General features: G+C 46.8%; 1 pseudogene; it reads right to left on the reverse strand.

Annotated features, from left to right (window-relative positions):
* Positions 1 to 4,305: 4,305 nt before the first annotated feature.
* LOC121435796 lies at positions 4,306 to 6,246 on the reverse strand (annotated as a pseudogene).
* Between the last annotated feature and the right edge of the window lie 3,793 nt (positions 6,247 to 10,039).

Below are 10,039 nucleotides of genomic sequence, written 5' to 3' on the forward strand. Positions count from 1 at the left end.
CGTAGTTCTGGGTCGGCCAGTCCTGCCTACTCAGCGAGACTCTCAACAAAGAAACAATCAAACAAACAAAACAAAACAACAAAACATACTCAAAAAATGGAAGAGAAACCTATTAGAAGAGGAAAACAGAAAAGATTAGAGTGAGAATTTGTGCTGCAGTCGTCAGGTGGGGTGGAAGCCAAGGCTGCAGCCGTCAGGTGGGGTGGAAGCCAGCGCTGCAGCCGTCAGGTGGGGTGGAAGCCAGTGCTGCAGCCGTCAGGTGGGGTGGAAGCCAGCGCTGCAGCCGTCAGGTGGGGTGGAAGCCAAGGCTGCAGCCGTCAGGTGAGGTGGAAGCCAGCGCTGCAGCCGTCAGGGTGGGAGCCAGCGCTGCAGCCGTCAGGGTGGGAGCCAGCGCTGCAGCCGTCAGGGTGGGAGCCAGCGCTGCAGCCGTCAGGGTGGGAGCCAGCGCTGCAGCCGTCAGGGTGGGAGCCAGCGCTGCAGCCGTCAGGTGGGGTGGAAGCCAGCGCTGCAGCCATAGCAAGCCCCCTTTCTCAAGGCACATTCGCAACAGCACATATCTCAGTTAGGGTTTCTAAAAGCTTCAAGAGCAAGTTGGGGAGCAAAGGGTTTGTTTGGCTTATCAGAGGACATTAAGATAGAAACTCAAATAGGGCAGGAACCTGGAGGTAGGAGCTGATGCAGAGGCCATGGGTGAGTGGCTTGCTCTCCATGGCTTGATCAGCTTGCTATCTTACAGAACTCAGGACCAATAGACTAGAGATGACCCCATCCACAGTGGGCTGGCCCCTCCCCCATTGACCACTGATTAAAAAAATGCCCTACAGCTGAATCTTATGGAGGCATTTTCTCAATTTGAATTTCTCTCCTTTCAGATGACTTTAGTTTGTGTCAAGTTGACATAAAAATATCTAACACAGTATTTAATATTTTAAATTAAATTAATGTTATAATTAATTAAATTAATAAACTTAGTTTAATATTTAAGCTGAGTTTAGTTGCAGCAAAATAAAGCTAGATGTCTTGTGCAACACTTATGCTAGCAGACTGGAATTCCTTTGCGGCAAAAGCAAAGGGCTCTCCTTTTCCCTCTGCTTGTGTGTGCGCGCGTGTGTGTGTGTGTGTGTGTGTGTAGGCTAGAGGACAACCTCATGCATCATCCTTAAGAAATCATCTACCTCCCGTGAGCAGGGTCTCCCCTTTGCCTGGAGCTCACCAACCAGGCTGGATGGGCTGGCCAGCTAACAGCAGTGATCCCCCTGACTCTGTTTCCCCAGCCCTAGGATCATATATTGTCATACTCGGTGTTTTTGTGTGGATTCGGGGGGGGTTGAACCTAGGTCCTCATCAACCACTTCTGACCAGCTCCTCTTCGTCATCATCTCTCTATATTGATAGTCTTTATTTTTTGATGAAATGAAGGTACCGTGCTCACAGCAACAGAAGTTGCCGCTGGCAGACCATGTTGTGAAGCTGGGTACCAGGGCTCCACTGCCCTGAAGAAAATGGTATCGTTAAAGGATACGGCATATACGGCATGCCCATCCTATCCTGTGCGCTGTGTCTGACTGCCCAGCAGCTGACATCCCACCTTTCCCCAGCCTCTCCAGCAAGTTGGGCTCGTCCATCTTTCCCCTCCTAGCCATCTGTTCCTGCTGCTTGGGTAGCCTCCTGCTCTCCACCCTCCATGGCCTGTCTGAGGAGGCGGGTGTGCAGGCCTCTGATGAGGTGGGCCTAGGCCCCCCCATCACTCTCAGCCTCGAGCAGAGCACCAGCTGTCTGGCTTGATTTGCATTTCTCTCTCCCAAATAATGAAATTAGCCATGAGTTTCCTGAGGTGATGCAATACGCAAATTTGGACTAGAGGTGTCAGTGTGTGATGGAGAGGGAAGGGAGGTCAGGGAAGCATCAAGACGGCCAATTTGCTGCTCTGACTCAGAAAGGAAACGCGACAAAAGCCACTAGAGACACACCTTAGCTCAGAAGAAAGTTCGATGGGGTTTTCAAAAGGTGATTTTCTTCCCCTGTGGGAAATAGGCACAAACATTTTATGAACACACAGGAAAAGATGTCCATTGATGTCAAAGCCATTCTCAATCAGTGCCTTTCTTCAGACATGTCCTAGAATGCTGAAGTGTGCCGGCCGTGAGCTCTGACATCGCGCTAAATACTGGTGACCTGGCCTTTCCCTGACTGTACCTGGGACTCCTCGGGTTACAAATACAGCAATTTCTCTTTTCCAGGTTTGTTGGAAGGACTTGGTTATCAGTTCTGTGAGGGGCTCTCAAATGGGCTCTCTCTGTTTCATGGTTTTTCAACTAATTCATTGCTTGTGAAGCCTGGGAAAAGCACAGGAGAATTGGCTTTATTCTGAGGCAAATGTGCAGCGAGAATGTTGAAAGACACCGATAGTATCAGTCACTAAAAACTTCTTCCAATGGCCCTCTATCTAAGCATTTCATTCTTTGCGTAGATGATGGTCGTTTTTCTCCACTTACTCAGAAAAAAAATGTATTTCCTTTCTGTTATTCGATAGCTCCTTCATAATCTGTTCCCAGACCCCATTGAGCCTGCTCCGCTACTGTCTTTCCCTCACCACTTCACGGATGATTTTTAAGCTGCTTCTATATTAATGAGCAACCTACTGAGCATGTAGAACAATACAAGTATTCCAAATAAAATTACCTGGAGCTGTAGAGATGGCTTAGTTAGAAAAATGTTTGCTGTACATCCACGAGGACTGGAATGCAATCCCCAGGACCCATGCAAAAGCACAGTGTGGTGGTACAAGCCTGTAAACTCAGTGCTGGGAAGGAAAACGGGCAATCTCGGTGTTTTCTGCCCAGTCTAGCCCAAGCAGTGAGCTCCAGGTACAGTGAGAGACAGTTTCTTAAAAATTAAGGCAGCGAGGGGCTGCAGTCACTGAGGAGGACACCCAACACCAGTGGTTCTCAACCTGAAGGCTACAGCCCCCACAGGGTCGCATATCAGAAATCCTACATATCAGATATTTACATTATGATTCATAACAGTAGAAAATTACAATTATGAAGTATCAATGAAATAATTTTATGTTTGGAGGTCAGCACAGCATGAGGAACTATATTAAAAGGTTGAAGCATTAGGAAGGTTGAGAACCACTGCTCAACAGGGACCTCTGGCCTACAGTCACACACACACACACACACACACACACACACACACTGCTTTATGGTGCTTACTTCATTCTGGGTGTGAGGGAAGGCAGACAACTGTCATAGTAAAGTAGCAAGCGATTAAATTTGAAATATGGTCTAAGGTAGGACTAGCGTCGAAAACAATAAAGGAGAACAAAAGTGTGAAGCGCGTGCGGGAAGAAGGGGGCATCGTTTGAAAGAAGACACTCAAGCGTGCTGGACAGACGTGGAGGAGTGACGGCACCTACAGACAGAGTGCTGTAGCATGATTATTAAAAACCCAGAGACAGATGTTGGGGTTCAACCTGAAAGTCAGAAAAGCAAAACAGCCAGCCACTAGCTCTTACCTCTACCTCAGTCCAAAATGGTGATCCTGCCTCCAGGAATCTCAGAATGAGACTGTGTGTGAGAACTGTCTCCTCTCATTTTATATTCCTCTTTAGTGCTGGGATTAAAGGCATGCACCATACTACCCCGTTTCTACGGCAAACTAGTGTTGCTACTGAGATTAAAGCTGTGTGTCACCACTGCCTGGTCTGTAAGGCTGACCAGTGGAACTGTTTTACTCTCTGATCTTTAGTCAAGCTTTATCTATTAAAACACAAATGAAATGCCACTACAGTGTGCTCCCACTAAGGGAGGTAGTCCAAGCAGAAGCTGCAAGGCAGGATTAGGCCTGCTGTGCCCAGAGTAGCACGAGAGAGGGAAAATGGACTGGCAGAAGAAACCCAAGAGTCTTTGGGGACCAGATGTCAAGGGAGTCACCTATCAATGTGAGGACTTTGACTTTTCCTCAGGGGACATGGGGAAGCCATTGCAGAACACTGATCAGAGATCAGGAACTTTAGTTCATATTCTCAGAAGATCATTCTGCTCAGTACAGTGAGACTGTCACTGGAAAGAGAGAAGGGCAGAAAGGGTGTGTAGTCAGGGCTTATTACAACGATCCAGGAACAGTGTCTGCCTTCCTTTCTTCCTGCCTCCCTCCCTCCCTCCCTCCTTCCTTCCTTCCCCCCCCCCCCTCTCTCTCTTTCTCTCTTGGACTAATTTATTTTACAGAAGCCTACCTTGGAGCCAGCCAAGTTCAAATGTAGAAGGCTATAGCTTCAGCTCTGGAGAGTGTATCTGCATTTCATTCAAAGCCACTGATTGTGTGGGCAATACCCCAGTTGGTCTCTGCTGTCAATGGTCCTTCTGTCTCAACACCCCTTTCAGTCCTAGTGGCAATTTGAGGCCAGTGGTAGGAACCAGCATCTCAGTAGTACAGCAGCGCACACAGTGGTCTATAAGCTCTCAGGCCTCAGGCTGCTTCTCTGTAGGCCGAGCCACATATGCGTCGTGACCAGTGGCCAATGGAGGGGCTTCATGTGTGACATCAAGCATGTCCACTTAACCGAGGAAGCTTTCCCATTAGCACATCCTCTAGTGACCATACTGCTCCATTGAGGGTTCATCTTGGAGCTGTTGCTCTACGTGGTCCTTGTCAATCACAAATGAACAGCTCTAAGGCTGGAGTTGTGTCCTCCTCGCCACAACCCTTCATCAGCTACCGTCTAGCTGAGAACTGGCTTCAAATACTGGAAATCACAAGGCTTTCGAAGCACCCAGGCTGGTGCTGTGTTGACTTGCATCATGCAAGAGACGTTGTAAAAATGAGCCAGGGAGCTGTAGGAGACCAGAACGTCTGCAGCAACCACCACTTCAAGCTTCACCCCTACTACCAGCGGGTACTTGGAGGCAGGATTGCCATTTCAGACTGAGGTCGCGGTAAGAGCCAGTGGCTAGCTGCTGTGCTTTTCGAGTCTTCAGGTTGAATCCCAATTTCTCTCTCTGAGTTTTTATTAATCATGCTCCATTTTGGTGCCCAATGTTTTGGGGCACAAATTTATGAAAAGCTGTTTGTCTGGGGCTTTTTAGCCACTGGCTGTGTCGGAACTGGACCCAAACCTAGCCACCTGGATTCATGAGAAAAATCTAGAGCTCTCAGCTCCCATCCTCCTCAGTGTAGCTTCTATGAAAATATGGAAAATACACAGAGAATCCGAATATCGTATATTATTATATTATCTTTGAATTGTTTGACTGCTGAGGAAGGAGCAACAGCTGCTAAAAGACATTTGATTATAAATGTCTCTAGATTAATCTAAGCTATGTATTTTGAAAATGACTTGACTTCAAAATTTAAGTCAAAAGATATGTTATTTGGAGAAGGGGTTTTGCTTTTGTTTCCACAGGAATTGAGAGTTTGTGGATTCATTCTTGGTTAGGAAAAATAAGGTTTGATCAAGGAAGACTCCCTAAAAAGTATCTAATGGGAATGCAGGGCCCAGATGATTCAACATTTCAGAAGACCTCTGTTGCAGTTTCCTCTGAATTCTACATCCAGAACAGCACAGCCTCAAGACTGCTGGTTGAGATGATACAGCCTCACAGAATACTTTAGTAAGGACTTGACCATAATCCTATCAGTGCCCCATCAGCAAGAACTAGTCTAGAAAACTATTCCCACATTACCAACAAATGGATTATGGATATTTGTCTTTGTTTAATATGTTGGTTATAGGTTGTTGTGGATAATGGTCAGGAAAAAAATCTAAACAAAGAAAATGAGATTTAAGGTTATTGTTTTGAAAAGAAAAAATGGGGGATTTAGATATGATTTTGTTTTGAAAAGAAAAAAAGGCCATGTGGTGGTGGTGAATGCCTTTAATTCCAGCACTCAGGAGGCAGAAGGAGGCAGATCTCTGTGAGTTCAAAGTCAGCTTGGTCTGCAGAGCAAGTTCTAGGACTAGCTCCAAAGCTACTGAGAAACCCTGTCTCGCAAAACAAACAAAAACAAAAACAAAAAAGGGGGTATATAGATATGATAGGATAAAAGGGTAGATTACTGAATCTTCTCTGAATAAAGGGGAGGATATAGATATATTAAGATAAAAAGGTAGATTATTGAATACTATTTTAAAGAGCAACTACTAGATTTGAATGTTTTATACCTGGTGGGTATAATGGTTTATACCATGGGCTTCTGGGTTCGTGTGGCTGGACCCTGGCACAGTGTGGATGCCAGGCACATGAGGGTGCCAGGTGTGAACGTGGCATAGTGAAACTGCCCCTGAATTGGTGTGCAGACCCAGTAGTCCACTGTTACTCAGTCCCAAAGCCATCTGTATCCCAAACACAGTGTCTTTCATAGTCAGGATGGTACAAGGGGCAAGTAGTTTGGATTTTTTGTTTGTTGGTTTATTCTTTAGTTATGTCTCCCACTTAGCCCATGCTAGCAGTAACACCCACTATGTCCAGAATGGCCTTGAACTCATGCTAATCTTCCTGCTTCAACCCCTAGTGCAGAGTTGACAGTTGTGGGCCATCATGCCTGGCCAGCCTGACATACTTCAAAATAATAGTGTAAATTTTCTAGGTTTGCCTTCACAAATGACCACAAAGAGATGAATTAAAATGAAAGAAATCCCTCCCTGAACCTTATTAGGTCAGGGGCACTGAGTGAGGATGCTGGGGCTTGGTCTCTTCTGGAAACTCTGAAAGAAACTGTCACATGTCCTATGTCCCTATCGTGACTCCTACTGACGTCTGTCTGTTCTTAGCCTTTATTTGTCAATGTGTGATTCTGACCTCAGTCTCCACCCTCACATTGTCCTTCTTGCCTTTGTTTCCTCGCCTCCTCCCACTACTGGCTTTTGTAGCACCTGAATCTAGCATGATCTCTTTATCTTTAATCATATCCACAAAGACCTTTGCTTCTGAACGACATCACATTGTAAGGTCTGTGTAGACCCGCATTAGAGGAAAGCCACTAGTTAACCCACCCCAGACAGCCTATGGAGTTCCAGACAGAATGAACGAGAGGCATGGAAGTGGGAAGGGACCCATGGTGGTCCCCACAGAAACACGATTAGTTAAGTGTGGTAGTCCGAATATAATTGCCCTCCATAAACTTATAGGGATGGGTACTATTAGGAGGCATAGCCAGAGGTGTGTCACTGTGGGAGCAGATTTTGAGGTATTCTATGCTCAGGCTACACCCAGTGTGGACATGAACTCTTCCTATTGCCTGCAGATCAAGATGTGCAACTCTGAGTTTCTTCTCCAGCACCACATCTGCCTTCACACTGCCATGTTCCACCATGAAGAATGGAGAAAAATAGACCAAACCTCTGAAGCTGTGAGCCAACCCAATTAAATATTTTCCTTTATAAGAATTGCCACGGTCATGGTGTCTCTTCACACTGATAGGAACCCTAACTAAGACACTAAGGATTCTTCCAGGCACTGATAGCCTTGGGCAGGGTCTCCCAGTGTCCCTGGGCCCTTCAAGGCTGAGCTAGCCTTCGTGCTCCTGAGAAGTATGATCCTGAGTATCCTTTCCTAGAAAGGAAATAAGATAAGGAAGAGCTGAAAGCCTACTCATATAGGAGCAGGTTGTTGGCCCTTACCCCTGCCCAACAGACCCCACCCAGCCATGTCTGTCTCCACATTGTTCTGTGCTGTTCTTCACAATGCAGTGGTCTCTTGACGGTAACAGTGGCCTTGACTTTTTAATAGTTTACTATCATTGGTTAATAAAGAAGCTGATTTGACCAATACCCAGGCAGAATAGAGCCAGGCTGGAAATCCTAGCAAAGATACAGGAAAAAGAAGGCAGAGTCTTGAAGACACCATGTAGCTGCCAAAGGAGCAACATACCGGAGGGCCACCAGTAAGCCGCGGGACCCGTGGCAACACACAGATTATTAGAAATGGGTTTATTTATATAGAGAGATAGCCAGTAAGAAGCCTGAGCCACTGGCCAAACAGTTTGTAAATAATACAAGCTTCTGTGTGATGACTTGGGACTGGGAAGCCAGGAAATGAAAGTAGCCTCTAGCTAGAGGTTAAGGCAAATTGGCAAATTGCAGCTTTTTTCCAATTCCCATTTCTGGACTTCTAGACTTTACTATACTACTCTGTCCTTCACACACACACACACACACACACACACACACACACACACACACAGTCCTTTACTATACTACCTCTGTTCACAGGTGTAGACCATCATTATGAAAAATTATATTGCCCAAGTTGGTCTGAGGGGGCAGTAATTGTGCTCACCAGGGAGTAAGAGCCACCCTGGGTTTCTCTTTCCTCTCTCTCATCTTGCCCTGCCCCACCGTCATCACTGTGAAAGGAGATTACTTCCTGACAGCTCTTCATGTCAGTCACAAGTCTAGGTCAGCCACTTATCAATTGACCCACTGTTAAAGCTAGGCACTCACTTCAGCATCTGTCAATGGCCTCTTTTCGTCCACTTATACTGGAGTCTACGCCCTGCAGCTGCTCATTTGGAAGCGTGCACAGACTGTTAAAAGCAGGGAAACATATCTAGAACTTGGAAAGTTGGCTCGCCTGCATGTGTTTGCCGCTTCCGCCGCTGCCTAACAAAGAATCCAGAAACAAGGCTGTGCTTGGCAGTGGTGCCCTCAAAATGCTCAGGGCAGGATCTGGCCCTGAAACTGTGTCTCTCCCCAATAGAAGGACCGAGTTGATTCTGCACATCTTACTTATCCAACCCACGGTCTCGCCCTCTCAATCTTCCAGGACGCAGAGTGTGCTTCAGTGCCTGCAGACCACAGCTCACCTGCACACATCTTGGCCAAGTGCACAGTTGCAGGTGGTGGGGCTGGTTGGTGACATCCCTCTGCACCCAGCCAAGCCTCCTTTCCCCGCTCCAATCCGGCCAAGCGTCAGGAGAGACTTGGCGCTCCAGGGCAGGTGTCTTTCTCCTCCACCAGGGATAATGCGCATTTGTCTTTCCCAGGTGTTTGTCACGGTGCTGTCAGTCCCTCTGAACCTCCGAGACAGGAAAAGAGATGTGAACATGGAAGGAATGAGGGGAGCTGAGGAAATTTTCCTGACATGCTCCTGCTGTGACACCACTGCGGGTGGAGACGGCCTGTCATTGAGCTGTCGACCTTTAACCTCCCCCAGACTTATTTTGAAATGATGTGTAAAGAATAGCTGTGCCCATACCACTGGCTCCTTTCAGCTCTGCGTGTCTGTCCTTGATGTCAGTCAAAAGTAGTTAACTGGCACCCATGGAGCCTTAAAAAACACCTCAACCAGTACCAGTAATGACTTCAGTTGGGAAGGCTTGCTCTTGTCAAGTAATGACTTTTTGACATAAGGTATTGTTTACCTAGGCAACGTTCTCTTACTTGCATTTTAATGAGCCTAATTAATAATAAGTTAGGAGTCCTCAGCTAGTTCTTCACAGCTGGACCATATGCACTAATTACACTAAATGGGCAAACCTAAAATAATCTACTTAGTGGGGAGAAGCGCTTTGAGGGGAGAGAAAATCCCCACTATTTCCCTACGCTTCTTCTTGGTCTCCGTGGCGGTGTCTACTGCCATCCCAGAGCAGTTCGGGGATCGTTACGGTAGACACCACTTCCGAACTGGTGGCTCGCTTTGTGGGTTTGGAAGTTTTCACTTGGTAAAAGTTTCGGGAATTTTCCAGAGAAACTGACAGAGGGAGGTGTTTGATGCATCCTGTGGGTGAGGAACTAGTGTGGTTCTCAGGTTGAAGGATGGATGCCAGGGCTGGTGAGACGCAGTCTCTTAATGGAACTATTTCACTCACAGCAAATAAATAACTCCCAAAGGGCCATCTGGGAGCTCTGGGAAGCCTGTGTGTGTCTTAGAGAGTGGGATTTTATGGTTCCCCCTCCACCTTACTATTGCCTTCCTTGTGAGCATATTCGTGTGTCCTCAGCATAATTTCGGAACGAAGGTAAGTATTTGGATCCAGGGTGAAACAATTTCAAAGGCAACAGACTCCGCTGTGAGGTGGAACTGGACATGTGCAG

Source organism: Microtus oregoni, unplaced genomic scaffold, assembly GCF_018167655.1.
Source record: "Microtus oregoni isolate MIOR12 unplaced genomic scaffold, Mior012 000047F_ref0000412, whole genome shotgun sequence".
In the NCBI taxonomy this organism is placed as follows: domain Eukaryota; kingdom Metazoa; phylum Chordata; class Mammalia; order Rodentia; family Cricetidae; genus Microtus; species Microtus oregoni.